General features: G+C 36.6%; 3 pseudogenes across 1 annotated transcript; all 3 read left to right on the top strand.

Annotated features, from left to right (window-relative positions):
* The first annotated feature begins 316 nt into the window (after positions 1 to 316).
* On the top strand, positions 317 to 2009 carry LOC148721056 (melanocyte-stimulating hormone receptor-like; annotated as a pseudogene).
* Positions 2010 to 5262: 3253 nt separating this feature from the next.
* Positions 5263 to 7432, top strand: LOC148721055 (melanocortin receptor 4-like; annotated as a pseudogene). Its single transcript, XR_015993436.1, has 2 exons — positions 5263 to 5589; positions 5674 to 7432. The product of XR_015993436.1 is annotated as a melanocortin receptor 4-like (transcript).
* Positions 7433 to 13282: 5850 nt separating this feature from the next.
* LOC148721054 (melanocyte-stimulating hormone receptor-like) lies at positions 13283 to 15761 on the top strand (annotated as a pseudogene).
* The last annotated feature ends 2392 nt before the right edge of the window (positions 15762 to 18153 follow it).

Genomic DNA, 18153 nt, shown 5'->3' with positions numbered 1-18153 from the left:
ATGGATGGACGACTAAGGCAATTCATTTCTTTCTCAGCAGTCCAAATTTTCCTTTCCATCACAGCATTTATTAGCAATTTTCTTATCCTTTTTGCCCTTCACTTAAAATCTTCCCTTCATCCGCCAAGGAAACTTGTGTATCGTTATATGGCAACAACAGATCTGTGAAAGAAACGACAGAAAGTTGTTTGTTCTCGTAATTTTTTGCTCTTCTTATTCTTTGCTCTAGTTTTTGTCGGATACGAAAGGGAGGTAAAAGAGCCACAAAATGTTACTAATTACACGGTTGAATTAAGATATTTTAAATAAGTTTGCATGTGTGGCCATACATCAACTTCGTAATCGATGTATGCATTCGAATTTTCTGGACTGATTAACATGGGTTGAACATCCTTAGCTTGAATCTTCTTTTTATTCGATTGCTGAGGCTAATAATGATTCAGGCCTCAACTGTACACAAATGATATGGACATTTGATTGACACTCTATCAATGAAACCAAGCCAGCTTGCGAGCAGGTCCTCGGTTATTAGCACTATCATGGCACGTCGTTCCTTCGCCTACAAGTCGTGTTGCTCAAGGCCTCAAACTTATTCACGGGTCAAGTAACTCGTATTGAAGCGTTAATAATGAATGCCTGCATGTAGGCTAAGTTAAGTGGGATTTTTTGTCCCACAAAGAAAACAAAGATAATGTTACAGGTGTTTTTATATATTTGCCTATTATTCCTATTTCATATGGGGTGTACCTGACAAGTTAAAGCGACAATTTCTCTGACGATTTAAAAACGAGTGAACAGTTATAAGTAAGTCTTTATATGATTATTATGTAGGATGTACGTCGTCGTTGTGTAGCTGTTTAGATTAAATATTTCTCGTTACAATCACAGATAACCGCAGTTCAAGAAAAAGGAAACGATCACAGAATAATGTCAACAACAAATTTCGCTGGAGTTAGATTACAGACCAAGACATTTAAAGAACTATATTGCTCCCCCTCTCTGGTTAGTGGGCTCCAAAAAGAATCAGTATACGTACTTTTCGCAGCAGTTGGCATTCTCCTCTCCATCACTGCATTGCTTGGCAATTCTCTTATCCTCGTTGCCCTTCACAAAGAATCTTCCCTTCATCCGCCGTCCAAACTCTTGTATCGTTGTCTGGCAATAACTGATCTGTTGGTTGGTCTTGTTGCCCAGCCTCTGAATACTATTCATAATATGTCTGTGGTTCACGAACAATGGAATCTCTGTCGATACGCACTTGACGCCACCGGCCTCACAGGCTATGCATTATGTGGAGTTTCGTTGATGACGATGACGGCCATAAGCGTGGACAGACTTCTCGCCCTGCTGTTGGGGCTAAGATACAGACAAATTGTAACTTTGAAGCGCACATGCATCATTGTAACTACCGTTTGGATTGTATCTAGTGTCGCTGCTTTATGCTACACGTTAGATTATCGTATAATCAGTTGGTATGGCCATATAGTTGTACCATCTTGCCTTGTTATTTCAGTAGCCTCGTATATAAAAATTTTTCCGGGTCTCAGTCATCATCAGGCTCAAGTACAAGATCATGTCCAACAACAGCGGAGCCAACCAAATGTACTGAACATGGCGCGATATAAAAAGGCAGTGTACAGTGCACTGTGGGTGCAGTTAGCATAAGTTGTTTGTTATGCACCATATTTTATAGTGGACATTGTAATCGCTTACAGTAAAACATATTCATCACACCTAGTAATATTGAGGTCTGCAGCAGTTATATTAGTTTACTTTAACTCGACGGTAAACCCGTTCCTTTACTGCTGGAAGATGAGTGAAGTAAGAAAAGCAGTGAAGCAGACAATCAGACAAGCACTTTGCTGTCCATGGAGTTAGGTCATCCTCGACTTATATATAGTATTTCTAAAGCTGAAAGTGATTACACAATTATTGTATGAAAACGCCCGTTTAATATGTTATTAGATAGAAAGAAATAAAAACCTCAAATAATATTGTTGTTCGAAGTTTGTACACAGTCTGTTGTGGACATTTTATCCGTTAATTTATGTTTTTTGTGTTGTGAATATTTTCCCCATTAATTTATGTTTTATATATTGATTAATGTCAATCATTGAACAATACTATTGATTTCTGTAACGCAAAGCCCTGTGAGGCTCTCACTTTTAATCGAGTACTCATTAAAAAAAATTGCTTGTTGTGTGCACTTAATAGCTATTTTACAGAAAAAACTGAAAGAAAGGCAATAGAAACACCAACGATCTCTTTTCAAAAGTATTTTTCGTGTTAGCTAACCACCAATGATCTTGAATACGGCAAGGCATAATTAAAGAAAGGTATGCATGCATTTTAATTTCATGTTTAATCTTCTTTTAGCAATATAAAAGTACTGGATAAAACTTCAAAGGGTAGTTAAAAGAGTTTTTTAAAGTCAACGTTTTTTACTAACTTAAAGAGAGAGGCTTGTTATTGACTTCGTATTGCGAATCGAGTTGCATTGGTCGACGTTTAGTCTCGAATTTTTCTTGTTATCAGAAAATTTTCCGTAATGCTTATGAATATGTAAAGATGGTTGCGTTGCTTGTGTATGTTAACAAACTTTAAGAATTCGTATGAAATAAAATTGACTATAACCGGTTGTTTTAGTTTCTTTATTTTTAGCTTGCTCAGGCTGATGACAAGTCAGGCCTCAACTTTATACAAATTATATGGACATTTGATTGACACCCTGTCAATAAAACTAGGCCAGCTTACGAGCTGGTCCTCGTTATTAGCATAGCGGCGCGTCGCTGTACGTGACAAGTTAAAGCGACAAAAATAGGCTTTTTGACACAACAGACAATTTTCTCTGTGATGTTTTCAAACGAGAAAAAGATGATGAGAAAGTCTATCTGATTATTATGTAGGAACTGAGTAAGGTTTTAGTGATCGTTGTTGTGTTGCTGTTTAGACGAAATATTTCTCGTTGCAATCACGGATAACCTACTCCAAGAAATAGGAAACGAAAAGAGAATGAAGTCGACAACAAATACCAGTAGAGGTGAAACGCTGACCAAAACATTTTAAGAACTACATCTCTGTCCCGACAATAATTTAAAAATCCTCTCCTAACAATCTACAGTACTGATCTCTATAATAGCATTTCTTGGCGATTCTGTTATCTTTGTTGCTCTTCACAAAGAATCTTCCCTTCATCCGATGTCGAAACTCTTGTGTCGTTGTCTGGCAACAACTGATCTGTTGGTTGGTCTTGTTAGCCAGCCTCTCTATGCTACTTTTTGGATCATGATGTTTGTGGTTCAGGAATATTAGAGAAGTTAGAGAATTCTCGACATCTTTTTATGTTATGTTAAACAATTTCCACTTTTGTTTGCTTCTTTAGGGAAATTGCTTGATATTGACGCTTTATTCCTCAACGTGCAGCTTAATTTTTATCCTCGTCATCTTGATGTAAATTAGATTCAATCATCGTGAGGCGCTTAAACAATTCGTACATATATATCCATTGATTTCCAGCCGCAATTGATAAATTCCCTTCAGTTTTAAGGAGTAAACGTCGTGATCAGAGGAGAGTTTAGAGCATTGCGCCATTAAAAATATTACAAACGACGATCATTTTGAATATTCTGAAGAAAGCAAGAGAACCAATTTCGTAAAATTGAAAAAACATGGTTTAGTAGCTTAACATCCTGTCACGGTTTTTATTTGAGATTTTAGTCCGGGGATACAAAAACAAGAAAAATAGCCTCCAAAACTTTGTTCATGGCAAATTTAACTCAAATATTTTGAAATTAGTTGGCATCTGTGACAAAAATTAGAATTTCAATCATTTGATGCATTCGGAGATTGTCACGAATTTGTTTCCTTACACGATCTCTTGCTTAGGCCAAATAAAGTCGCTAGCTTGAACTTTTTATTTTTAGTTTGCTGAGGCTGATTATGTGTCAAGTCTGAACTTTATACAGATCTTTAGTTTAGTATTGAAGACAATAAAGGAAGAACATCTCCACTTAATAATCGGCCCTTAAATGACAATGTATCTTATGTACTACTTAATTCATCTTTTATAAAGGGTGGCAAGAAAGAGTTCCATTATCGCATTGTCAAACAGAAACATTGCCGATGTCTTTGTTTTGCCAACAATATTACCTTTAAGTACTAATTTTTTTTAAACTAATCTCTACTAATTGAGATAGAAAAACTGGTTTCGGCCCACTCGTAACTGTTTAGAGGTTCAGCTGCAGTTGCTGTTCGGAATAATCAAGGAGAATTTAAAGGGCAAATTGAAAATTTCCTGGATAAACTCCTAAACCGTATCAGAGAATTGCATAAATTTTTGCATCTCTTAAGCAATAGTCACTCGTTTGGTTTGTCCATCAGCTAGTTCCCCGTCGATCAATATAATAACAGATTTAAAGCAAAGTTTTACAGTCGAGCTTGAAAGATTGGTTAGAGTTGGTTAGAGGCAGAGCAGTGCGCAACTTAATCTTCACAAGTGATGGTAAAAAAACTAGGATGAAAGGAATTGTTTATCGAGTCTTGACAGGTTTTGACCCCCCATCCCTTCATTTCCATCTCCATCAATAAATTATCATGTTTACTTCAATATTGGATAACAACTTTCATTGCGAAAAGAGAATTTTCAATCGTTCAAGAGAATCGCAACAAGAAGACTTCAATCACTTACTACATAAAAGAAAACCTTCTTCATACCAAAATATTCGTTTGAAATTATCCGGATGAAATGATCCAGGTAAAGAGAGACTGTTTGTTCAGTGCTCTGTAAAAACTGAAGCAGATGTCTATACAATTTCATTTTCTTGCTATTTCATACGTGAGGCACCAAATAGATTTCAGAAAAAAAATCACTTTTTGAAACTACAGAAAATTTCCCAAGGCATTTTGAAATGAATAAACGCTGGTTAGGTGGTCTTTATGTGACAGAAAATGTGAAAGAAACGACAGAAAGTTGTTTGTTCTCGTAATTCTTTGCTCTTCTTATTCTTTGCTCTAGCTTTTGTCGGATACGAAAGGGAGGTAAAAGAGCCACAAAATGTTACTAATTACACGGTTGAATTAAACTATTTTAAATAGGTTTGCATGTGTGGCCATACATCAACTTCGTAATCGATGTATGCATTCGAATTTTCTGGACTGATTAACATGGGTTGAACATCCTTAGCTTGAATCTTCTTTTAATTCGATTGCTGAGGCTAATATTAATTCAAGCCTCAACTGTACACAAATGATATGGGCATTTGATTGACACTCTATTAATGAAACCAAGCCAGCTTGCGAGCAGCTCCTCGGTTATTAGCACTATCATGGCACGTCGTTCCTTCGCCTACAAGTCGTGTTGCTCAAGGCCTCAAACTTATTCACGGGTTAAGTAACTCGTATTGAAGCGTTAATAATGAATGCCTGCATGTAGGCTAAGTTAAGTGGGATTTTTTGTCCCACAAAGAAAATAAAGATAATGTTACAGGTGTCTTTATATATTTGCCTATTATTACTATTTCATACGGGGTGTACCTGACAAGTTAAAGCGACAATTTCTCTGACGGTTTTAAAACGAGTGAGCAGTTATGAGTAAGTCTTTATATGATTATTATGTAGGATGTACGTCGTCGTTGTGTAGCTGTTTATATTAAATATTTCTCGTTACAATCACAGATAACCGCAGTTCAAGAAAAAGGAAACGATTACAGAATAATGTCAACAACAAATTTCTCTGGAGTTAGATTACAGACCAAGATATTTGAAGAACCACGTTGCTCTCCCTATCTGGTTAGTGGGCTCCAAAACGAATCAGTATACGTACTTTTCGCAGCAGTTGGCATTCTCCTCTCCATCACAGCATTGCTTGGCAATTCTCTTATCCTCGTTGCCCTTCACAAAGAATCTTCCCTTCATTCGCCGTCCAAACTCTTGTATCGTTGTCTGGCAATAACTGATCTGTTGGTTGGTCTTGTTACCCAGCCTCTGAATACTATTTTTTTTAATGTCTGCGGTTCACGAACAATGGAATCTCTGTCGATACGCATTTGATGCCCATGCCATCACAGGCAATGCATTATGTGGAGTTTCGTTAATGACGATGACGGCAATAAGCGTGGACAGACTTCTCGCCCTGTTGTTGGGGCTGAGATACAGACAAATTATAACTTTGAAGCGCACATGCATCATTGTAACTAGCTTTTGGATTGTATCTAGTGTCACTGCTTTATGCTACACATTAAATTACCGTATAATCATTTGGTCTGGCCGTATAGGTGTACCATCTTGCCTTGTTATTTGAGTAGCCTCGTATATAAAAATTTTTCGGGGTCTCAGTCATCATCAGGCTCAAGTACAAGATCATGTCCAACAACAGCCGAACCAACCAAATGTACTGAACATGGCGCGATACAAAAAGGCAGTGTACAGTGCATTGTGGATGCAGTTGGCATTAGTTGTTTGTTATGCACCATTCTTTATAGTGGACATTGTAATCGCTTTCAGTAAAACATATTCATCACACTTAGTGATATTGAATTTGGCAGCAGTTATCTTACTTTACTTTAACTCGACGTTAAACCCGTTCCTTTACTGCTGGAAGATAAGTGAAGTAAGACGAGCAGTGAAGCAGACAATCAGACAAGCACTTTGCTGTCCATGGAGTTAGGTCATCCTCGACTTATATATTGTATTTCTAAAGCTGAAAGTGATTACACAATTATTGTATGAAAACGCCCGTCAAATATGTTATTAGATAGAAAGAAATAAAAAGCTCAAATAATATTGTTGTTCGAAGTTTGTACATAGTCTATTGTGGACATTTCATCCGTTAATTTATGTTTTTTGTGTTGTGAATATTTTCCCCGTTAATTTATGTTTTATATATTGATTAATGTCAATCATTGAACAATACTATTGATTTCTGTAACGCAATGCCCTGTGAGGCTCTCACTTTTAATCGAGTATTCATTAAAAAAAATTGCTCGTTGTGTGCACTAAATAGCTTTTTTACGGAAGAAACTGAAAGAAAGGCAATAGAAACACCAATCATCTCTTTTCAAGACTATTTTTCGTGTTAGCTAACTACCAATGATCTTGAATACGGCAAGGCATAATTAAAGAAAGATATGCGCATGCATGCATTTTAATTTCATGTTTAATCTTCTTATAGCATTATATAAGTACTGGATAAAACTTTAAAGGGTAGTTAAAAGAGTTTTTTTTAAGTAAACGTTTTTTTATTAACTTAAAGAAAGAGGCTTGTTATTGACGCCATATTGCGAAACGAGTTGCATTGGTCGACGTTTAGTCTCGAATTTGTCTTGTTATCAGAAAATTTTCCGTAATTCTTATGAATATGTAAAGATGGTTGCGTTGCTTGTGTATGTTAACAAACTTTAAGAATGCGTATGAAATAAAATTGACTATAACCGGTTGTTTTAGTTTCTTTATTTTTAGCTTACTGAGGCTAATGACAAGTCAGGCCTCAACTTTACACAAATGATATGGACATTTGATTGACACCCTGTCACTAAACTAGGTCAGCTTACGAGCAGGTCCTCGTTATTAGTATAGCGGCAGGTCGCTCCTCCGCCCACGTGTTGCTCAAGGCCTCACACTTATTCACGAGCCAAGTAACTCGTACTGAAGCGTTAATAATGAGTGCCTGCCCGCAGGCTGAGTAAAGAGGGATAGTTTGTCGCACAGAGAAAACAATATTAATGTTACAGGTGTTTTTATATGTTTGCCTCTTATTGCAATTTCATGCGAGGTGTATGTGACAAGTTAAAGCGACAAAAATAGGCTTTTGACACAACAGACAATTTTCTCTCTGATGTTTTCAAAGGAGTAAAAGATGATGAGAAAGTCTATGAAATGACCCTGGTAAAGAGAGATTCTTTGTTCAGTGCTCGGTAAAAACTGAAGCAGGTGTCTATACATTTTCATTTTCTTGCTATTTCCTACGTGAGGCACCAAATAGGTTTCAGATAAAAAATCAGTTTTTGAAACTACAGAAAATTTCTCAAGGCATTTTTAAATGAATAAACGCTGGTTAGGTGGTATTTATGTGACTAATTTTAAAGAAGTGGGATTTCAGCGATCGTGGCTTGGTGTGAGCAGTTTAGGCAAATATTTCTCATTGCAATCACAAATACACGAGAAGAAGAAGGAAACGGATAATGTCGACAACAAATCTCACTAGAGGTGGAACATAGACGAAAACAATACAAGAACTCCTATGCTCCCTCTCTTTAGTGAGTGCGCTTCAACAACAGCATTTCTTGGAAATTCCCTTATTCTTGTTGCCGTACACAAGGGATCTTCCTTCTATCAGCGGTCCAAACTTTTGTATCATTGTTTGGAAATAACTGATCTGTCTGAGCGGCGAGACAAAAGCTACAAAACTGTGTTCATTAGAAAGTCAAATGAAATATTTTAAAATAAGCGGGCATCTGTGATAAAATTTCAATTTCAATGGTTTGATGCCGGCTTTCGGAGATTGTCACGAATCCAGTGTTCTCTTAGACTAAGTAAAATCGTCAGCTTTTATTTTTTATTATTTCCAGTTTACCGAAGGTTGATAATGATTCAAGTTTGAACTTCATGCAGATCATGATAAGGACATTTGGAAAGCAACCTATCAAACAAAGAGAGATTGTTTGCCGCACTTTCAAAAATGAAACGATAGATGTCTCTATATTTGGCTTGCTTTTTATTACCATTTCATACCATTTGAGACACTTCACAAGTTCCGAAAAAGAGTAACTTTTTAGACACAATGGACAACTGATATCTCATAAACTTGGACAAAGTTTTGACAACTAATTCGTTCGCCAGTACACTACATGAAGCACGCGGTAATTTTACGGTCGAGCTTGAAAGATGGCTAACAATAACTAGAAGCGGAGCTTCGTGAAACTAAGGTTTTTATAAACGATGATAAAAATTATAAAAATCTACAATGAAATAAATTATTCATCAAGTCATTGATAGGTTTGACAACCCATCCCTTTATTTTCCATCTCGATCAATAAATTGTCAGTAAATTTTCTTTTACATGAAAGTTTACCTAACACGAAAGTATTTTCTTGGTCCTCTTGTGAACAAGACATTGGAAAAAAACAAATTGGATCTAGGGTCCAGTAAACTACCTTCGGTTCTTCATTATCAGGGATGATCACTATGAATTCGCTGGCTAAATGAGAATAACCAACAGACAAAGGTAAAAAAAATGTAGAAAATTGTTTGCTTGCGTAATATTTTGCTTTTGTTTACAATTTCGGTTCAAGTACTTGTCAGATACGTAAAGAAGAGAGAAAAACTGCAAATCGCAATTAGCTACATGGATAAAATTCAAACATTTTACAAAAAGTTCGCAGCTGGAACCAAAATTTGAATTTGAATACTTTGGTGCGTTTCGGAGATTGTTAAAAATTCAATTTTTTCAAAGATCGATTAAAATCACTAGTTTAAACTATTTATTATGCTTGGTGAGGCTGCAGGTAATGATGCAAGTTTCAACCCCACAAATAATTATATGACAGGAATATCTAATTAGCATCCTCTCAGTGGAGATTCAATGAGAAATGTCTCCAAATTTGCCTTTCAGTGTTATTTCTTAACTGAGGTACCTCTCAGGTTCCAGGCATTTTTTGACACACAAAGAATTAAACACTGGTGGGGAATTTAGGTTTACGGTGGACTTTCTTTAGGAAGTAGGATTTCAGTGATCGTCGTTGTGTTGCTGTTAAGAAAAAATCTTTCTCGTTGCAATCACAGATAACCTCACCCTAAGAAAAAGGAAACAGAGAATGAAATAGCAAAGGTAGAGAATGAAATAGCAAAAGCGGTTTGATAGCAAAACATCTTGTTACGGTTTTTTTTTTTTAAATTTTAGTCCGGGATGCAAAAGGAAGAGAAAAAGAAGCTGGAAACCTATTTAATAACAAATTTAATTCAAACATTTTAAAAGAAGTTCGCTCCTGCGACCAAAATTTAAATTTGAATAGTATAGTGCATTCGGAAATTATCACGAATCCAATGTTTTCCTAGACCAACTAAAATCGCTATCTTCAACTTTTATTTCCAGTTTTTTTTGGTTGAAAATGATTCAAGTCTTAACTTCATGCAAATGATATGGACACTTGGTTTGCACCTTTTCAAAGATATTTGATGCAGCTAAAGAAGGATTGTTTGTCGACTTGTTAAAAAAAAAATGACAACACAGATGTCTTCCGATTTTCTTCTTATTGCTTTTTCATACCTGAGGCACCTCATAGGTTCCAGAAAAAAAAACTTATAATACCTTTATACACTATAATCACTAAAAGTATTTACAAAAAAAATGACAAAATGCTTTAAAATCGATGAAAAATACTTCAAAATGTTTAGTAAAAATCTAAGAAAAACTCATGGATACACATGAATAAAGGCTGATAGTTTCGAAAGAAACTGTTTGGGGCTGCGTCGGTGGGAGGTAACGAAATAATTTGGATATATCAACAAAGTTGAAATGGTAAATTGGCCACCGTAATGATTACAAAAGCTGACGTTTCGAGCGTTAGCCCTTCGTCGGAGCGAATAGAGGAATTGTGGGTTGTGTGTGCTTTTAAAGGCAGAAAATGGAGCTACGTTATTGGTGGGTGCATGGCAACGAGAAAAACATGAATAAATGTTTGTTTTGTCTAGACAAAATTATGGCTCCCATCGTCAAAACTTTACCATCATATATTAAAGACAGCCAACACGCTCTTCAAATTTCTCGAGACTTTAATTTCCTTGGCCAAAACAAACTTATTTTCACCATGGATATTACGTCTCTTTACACTGTCATTCCTAATGGCGAAGGCCTTCTGGCCCTTAAACATTTTTTTGATCAACGTACTGTTAAGGAACCTAAATCTGAGACACTACTACGCTTAGCCGAACTAGTGCTCACACTCAATTGTTTTTCATTCGGAAACAACTTCTTCAAACAAACCAATGGTGTAGCCATGGGCATCAAAATGGGACCTAGCTATGCGAATCTTTTTGTAGGTTTTGTCGAACATCAATTTTTCAGCCAATACAACGGGTCCAAACCTGAACTCTACGGTCGCTACATCGAGGACTGTATCGGCGCTACCTCCTCTACCAGAGAGGAGCTCACTCAATTCATAACTGCAGTCAATTCTTTTCACCCGGCTCTGAAATATACTTGGGAAATTTCTGACAATTCTTTATCCTTTTTAGACGTCAAAGTTTCAATTGAAGGCAACGGTTTATGCACTAGTGTGTATTACAAACCTACAGACTCGCATAATTACTTGTTATATTCGTCTTCTCATCCATCTCACGTTAAGAATTCCATTCCTTTTTCTCAGTTTCTAAGACTTCGGCGTTTATGTAGTAATGACTCTGATTTTCACCACAAATCAGAGTCAATGTGCCCGTTCTTCGATAAACGTGGTTACCCTGCTTCCGTTGTTCAAGCGGGCTACCACCGCGCTCAACTTATTGATCGACATTCAGCACTACAAACGTCGCATAAGGAAGATTCCGACCGCATTCCATTCACTCTCACGTTTCACCCTCACAACCACTCAGTTAAATCCATCATTCTTAAAAACTTCAAATTACTTCAAAACGATCCAGAGACAAGCACTATCTTTTCGCAGCCTCCGCTCATTTCATTCAAACGCGACGAAAACTTAGGCAATTTTTTGGTCAGAAGTTCTTTTCAGACTAATGAGCAACCAGGCACTTTTAAATGCGCTCGTGCGCGATGCAAAACGTGTCCTTTCATTCACAACACTGATAAAATATCGGGACCTAAACGATCCATTAAGATCACCGATCACTTCACGTGCACCTCTGCTAATGTAATCTATTGCATAACTTGCACTTATTGCAAAAAGACATACATCGGCGAAACGGGCAGAAGACTAGGTGACCGATTCCGAGAACACCTTCGAGACGTGGAAAGGAATGACAAGGACACATCTAAACCAGTCGCTAGACATTTTAATTTACCTAATCATTCTAAGCAACATATGGCAATCTGCGGTCTTTCCTTGCACTTAGGTGGCACGGAAAGCCGTAAAAATCTTGAACAAAAGCTCATCTTTCAAACCGGCAGTCTCAATCCCACAGGGATCAATGAACGCTTTTCATTCCACTAATTTATTCATGTTTTTCTCGTTGCCATGCACCCACCAATAACGTAGCTCCATTTTCTGCCTTTAAAAGCACACACAACCCACAATTCCTCTATTCGCTCCGACGAAGGGCTAGCGCTCGAAACGTCAGCTTTTGTAATCATTACGGTGGCCAATTTACCATTTCAACTTTGTTGATATATCCAAATTATCATGGATACACACTTTGTTTAATGACTAATTCAAGATTATTTACAAAGAATATAATTGATAAAATTTGTATAAGAAAATTCCATAAAAATATAATATCATGTATAAAACAAAAGGCATTCAGCTTGAAAATTGCCCTAAAAAAATTTAAAAAAAAATTAATTAAAAAGACTCATTTTTTGGACACAAAAGACAATTATTCTGACGCATCATCAATGAGTAAACGCTGGTGAGGAAGTCTTAAAGTGAATATAATTACAGAAGCAATGTTTCATTGATCGAGGCTGGGTGTGTACTGTTCAGACGAAATACCAACAACAAGTTTCACTGGAGGTGGAACACAAACGAAAACATTTGAAGAACTGCTATACTCCCCTTCTTTGGTTGGAACGCTTCAACAAGAATCAATTCCTTTCTCAGCAGTCGCACGTTTTCTCAGTTTTATACGATAAAGCAACATTAAGCAGTAGTGCTGTCTCCTCATCCGTCCAAGTGAAATATTCGTTATCCGTGCTACTATCTGAATTGGCTTTTCTCTTCAGTTCTAGACACCATTTTGCACTTGGTTAAAGAAACGTTGTGCGCATGAGGAGATGGCAAAACCACTGACGGGTGTCACAAACTTCATCCGGTTATCAGTTCCATCTTAACAGAAGGAAACTTTCGCACAATTCCGTGTGAACAGAATGTCCGGTCGAGTTTTTCAGCCGGTCGAAAACTCGTTCAGCACGGCGTGAACATAGCCTCATTTCTATGCAACCCTATCTCGATGGATGGACGACAAAGGCAATTCATTTCTTTCTCAGCAGTCCAAATTTTTTCTTTCCATCACAGCATTTATTAGCAATTTTCTTATCCTTTTTGCCCTTCACTTAAAATCTTCCCTTCATCCGCCTACGAAACTCGTGTATCGTTATGTGGCAACAACAGATCTGTGAAAGAAACGACAGAAAGTTGTTTGTTCTCGTAATTTTTTTGCTCTTCCTATTCTTTGCTCTTGTTTTTGTCGGATACGAAAGGGAGGTAAAAGAGCCACAAAATGTTACTAATGACACGGTTGAATTAAAATATTTTAAATAAGTTTGCATGTGTGGCCATACATCAACTTCGTAATCGATGTATGCATTCGAATTTTGTGGACTGGTTAACATGGTTGAACAACCTTAGCTTGAATCTTCTTTTTATTCGATTGCTGAGGCTAATAATGATTCAAGCCTCAACTGTACACAAATGATATGGACATTTGATTGACACTCTATCAATAAAACCAAGCCAGCTTGCGAGCAGCTCCTCGGTTATTGGCACCATCATCGCACGTCGTTCCTTCGCCTACAAGTCGTGTTGCTCAAGGCCTTAAACTTATTCACGGGTCAAGTAACTCGTATTGAAGCGTTAATAATGAATGCCTGTATGTAGGCTAAGTTAAGTGGGATTTTTTATCCCACAAAGAAAACAAAGATAATGTTACAGGTATTTTTATATATTTGCCTATTATTCCTATTTCATACGGGGTTTACCTGTCAAGTTAAAGCGACAATTTCTCTGACGATTTTAAAACGAGTGAACAGTTATTAGTAAATCTTTATATGATTATTATGTAGGATGTACGTCGTCGTTGTGTAGCTGTTTAGATTAAATGTTTCTCGTTACAATCACAGATAACCGCAGTTCAAGAAAAAGGAAACGATTACAGAATAATGTCAAGAACAAATTTCGCTGGAGTTAGATTACAGACCAAGACATTTCAAGAACTACATTGCTCCCCCTCCTTGGTTAGTGGGCTCCAAAAAGAATCAGTATACGTACTTTTCGCAGCAGTTGGCATTCTCCTCTCCATCACAGCATTGCTTGGCAATTCTCTTATCCTCGTTGCCCTTCACAAAGAATCTTCCCTTCGTCCGCCGTCCAAACTCTTGTATCGTTGTCTGGCAATAACTGATCTGTTGGCTGGTCTTGTTACCCAGCCTCTGTATACTATTCGTAATATGTCTGTGGCTCACGAACAATGGAATCTCTGTCGATACGCAACGGACGCCACCGTCCTCACAGCCTATGTATTATGTGGAGTTTCGTTGATGACGATGGCGGCCATAAGCGTGGACAGACTTCTCGCCCTGCTGTTGGGGCTAAGATACAGACAAATTGTAACTTTGAAGCGCACATGCATCATTGTAACTAGCTTTTGAATTGTATCCTGTGTCGCTGCTTTATGCTACACGTTTGATTACCGTATAATCAGTTGGTATGGCCATATAGTTGTACCATCTTGCCTTGTTATTTCAGTCGCCTCGTATATAAAAATTTTTCGGGGTCTCAGTCATCATCAGGCTCAAGTACAAGATCATGTCCAACAACAGCCGAGCCAACCAAATGTACTGAACATGGCGCGATACAAAAAGGCAGTGTACAGTGCATTGTGGGTGCAGTTGGCATTAGTTGTTTGTTATGCACCATACTTTATAGTAAACATTGTAATCGCTTTCAGTAAAACATATTCATCACACTCAGTAATATTGAATTTGGCAGCATGTATCTTAGTTTACTTTAACTCGACGGTAAACCCGTTCCTTTACTGCTGGAAGATAAGTGAAGTAAGACGAGCAGTGAAGCAGACAATCAGACAAGCACTTTGCTGTCCATGGAGTTAGGTCATCCTCGACTAGTATATTGTATTTCTCTGAAGCTGAAAGTGATTGCACAATTATTGTATGAAAACGCCCGTCAAATATGTTATTAGATAGAAAGAAATAAAAAGCTCAAATAATATTGTTGTTCGAAGTTTGTACATAGTCTATTGTGGACATTTCATCCGTTAATTTATGTTTTTTGTGTTGTGAATATTTTCCCCGTTAATTTATGTTTTATATATTGATTAATGTCAATCATTGAACAATAGTATTGATTTCTGTAACTCAAAGCCCTGTGAGGCCCTCACTTTTAATGGAGTATTCATTAAAAAAATTGCTCGTTGTGTGCACTAAATAGCTTTTTTACGGAAAAAACTGAAAGAAAGGCAATAGAAACACCAACCATCTCTTTTCAAGAGTATTTTTCGTGTTAGCTAACTACTAATGATCTTGAATAGGGCAAGGCATAATTAAAGAAAGATATGCGCATGCATGCATTTTAATTTCATATTTAATCTTCTTATAGCAATATAAAAGTACTGGATAAAACTTCAAAGAGTAGTTAAAAGAGTTTTTTTAAAGTCAACGTTTTCTTATTAACTTAAAGAAAGAGGCTTGTTATTGACGCCATATGGCGAAACGAGTTGCATTGGTCGACGTTTAGTCTCGAATTTGTCTTGTTATCAGAAAATTTTCCGTAATTCTTATGAATATGTAAAGATGGTTGCGTTGCTTGTGTATGTTAACAAACTTTAAGAATGCGTATGAAATAAAATTGACTATAACCGGTTATGTCAGTTTCTTTATTTTTAGCTTACTGAGGCTAATGACAAGTCAGGCCTCAACTTTATACAAATGATATGGACATTTGATTAACACCCTGTCACTAAACTAGGTCAGCTTACGAGCAGGTCCTCGTTATTAGCATAGCGGCACGTCGCTCCTCCGCCCACGCGTTGCTCACGGCCTCAAACTTATTCACGAGTCAAGGAACTCGTACTGAAGCGTTAATAATGAGTGCCTGCCCGTAGGCTGAGTAAAGAGGGATAGTTCGTCGCACAGAGAAAACCATATTAATGTTACAGGTGTTTTTATATGTTTGCCTCTTATTCCAATTTCATACGAGGTGTACGTGACAAGTTAAAGCGACACAAATAGGCTTTTTGACACAACAGACAATTTTCACTGTGATGTTTCCAAACGAGTAAAAGATGATGAGAAAGTCTATGAAATGATCCTGGTAAAGAGAGACTCTTTGTTCAGTGCTCGGTAAAAACTGAAGTAGATGTCTATACAATTTCATTTTCTTGCTCTTTCATACGTGAGGCACCAAATAGGTTTCAGAAAAAAAATCAGTTTTTGAAACTACAGAAAATTTCCCAAGGCATTTTTAAATGAATAAACGCTGGTTAGGTGGTCTTAATGAGACTAATTTTAAAGAAGTGGGGTTTCAGCGATCGTGGTTTCTTGTGAGCAGTTTAGACAGATATTTCTCGTTGCAATCACAGATACACGAGAAGAAAAAGGAAACGGATAATGTCGACAACAAATCTTGTTCATCGAGTCTTGACAGGTTTTGACCACCCATCCCTTCATTTCCATTTCCATCAATAAATTATCATGTTTACTTCAATATTGGATAACAACTGTCATTGCGAAAAGAGAATTTTCAATCGTTCAAAAGAATCGCAACAGGAAGACTTCAATCACTTACTACATAAAAGAAAACCTTCTTCATACCAAAATTTTCGCTTGAAACTATCCAGATGAAATGATCCAGGTAAAGAGAGACTCTTTTTTCAGTGCTCTGTAAAAACTGAAGCAGGTGTCTATACATTTTCATTTTCTTGCTATTTCATACGTGAGGCACCAAATAGGTTTCAGATAAAAAATCAGTTTTTGAAACAACAGAAAATTTCTCAAGGCATTTTTAAATGAATAAACGCTGGTTAGGTGGTATTTATGTGACTAATTTTAAAGAAGTGGGGTTTCAGCGATCGTGGTTTCGTGTGAGCAGTTTAGACAGATATTTCTCGTTGCAATCACAGATACACGAGAAGAAAAAGGAAACGGATAATGTCGACAACAAATCTCACTAGAGGTGGAACGTAGACGAAAACAATACAAGAACTCCTACGCTCCCTCTCTTTAGTGAGTGGGCTTCAACAACAGCATTTCTTGGAAATTCCCTTATTCTTGTTGCCGTACACAAGGGATCTTCCTTCCATCAGCGGTTCAAACTTTTGTATCATTGTTTGGAAATAACTGATCTGTCTGAGCGGCGAGACAAAAGCTACAAAACTGTGTTCATTAGAAAGTCAAATGAAATATTTTAAAATAAGCGGGCATCTGTGATAAAATTTCAATTTCAACAGTTTGATGCCGGCTTTCGGAGATTGTCACGAATCCAGTGTTCTCTTAGTGTAAGTAAAATCGTCAGCTTTTATTTTTTATTATTTCCAGTTTACCGAAGGTTGATAATGATTCAAGTTTTAACTTCATGCAGATCATGATAAGGACATTTGAAAAGCACACTATCAAACAAAGAGAGATTGTTTGCCGCACTTTCAAAAATGATACGATTCATGTCTCTATATTTGGCGTGCCTTTTATTTCCAATTCATACCATTTGAGACACTTCACAAGTTCCGAAAACTTGTTAAAAAAAAAAAAAATGACAACACAGATGTCTTCCTATTTTCTTCTTATTGCTTTTTCATACCTGAGGCACTTCATAGGTTCCAGAAAAAAAAACCTTATAATACCTTTATACACTATAATCACTAAGAGTATTTACAAAAAAAATGACAAAATGCTTTAAAATCGAAGAAAAATACGTCAAAATGTTTAGTAAAAGTCCAAGAAAAATACGTCAAAATGTTTAGTAAAAATCCAAGATAAACTCATGGATACACACTTCGTTTAATTCAAGATTATTTACAAAGAATATAATCGATAAAATTTGTATAAGAAAATTCCATAAAAATTTAATATCATATATAAAACAAAAGGCATTCAGCTTGAAAATTGCCCTAAAAAAATTAAAAAAAAAACTAATTAAAAAGACTAATTTTTTGGACACAAAAGACAATTTTTCTGACGCATCATTAATGAGTAAACGCTTGTGAGGAAGTCTTAAAGTGAATATAATTACAGAAGCAATGTTTCATTGATCGAGGCTG

This window comes from Stylophora pistillata, chromosome 11 (assembly GCF_964205215.1).
Source record: "Stylophora pistillata chromosome 11, jaStyPist1.2, whole genome shotgun sequence".
Classification (NCBI taxonomy): Eukaryota; Metazoa; Cnidaria; class Anthozoa; order Scleractinia; family Pocilloporidae; genus Stylophora; species Stylophora pistillata.
The sequence above is the reverse complement of the archived record's forward strand: the minus strand, read 5'-3'. Positions and strand labels throughout refer to the sequence as shown.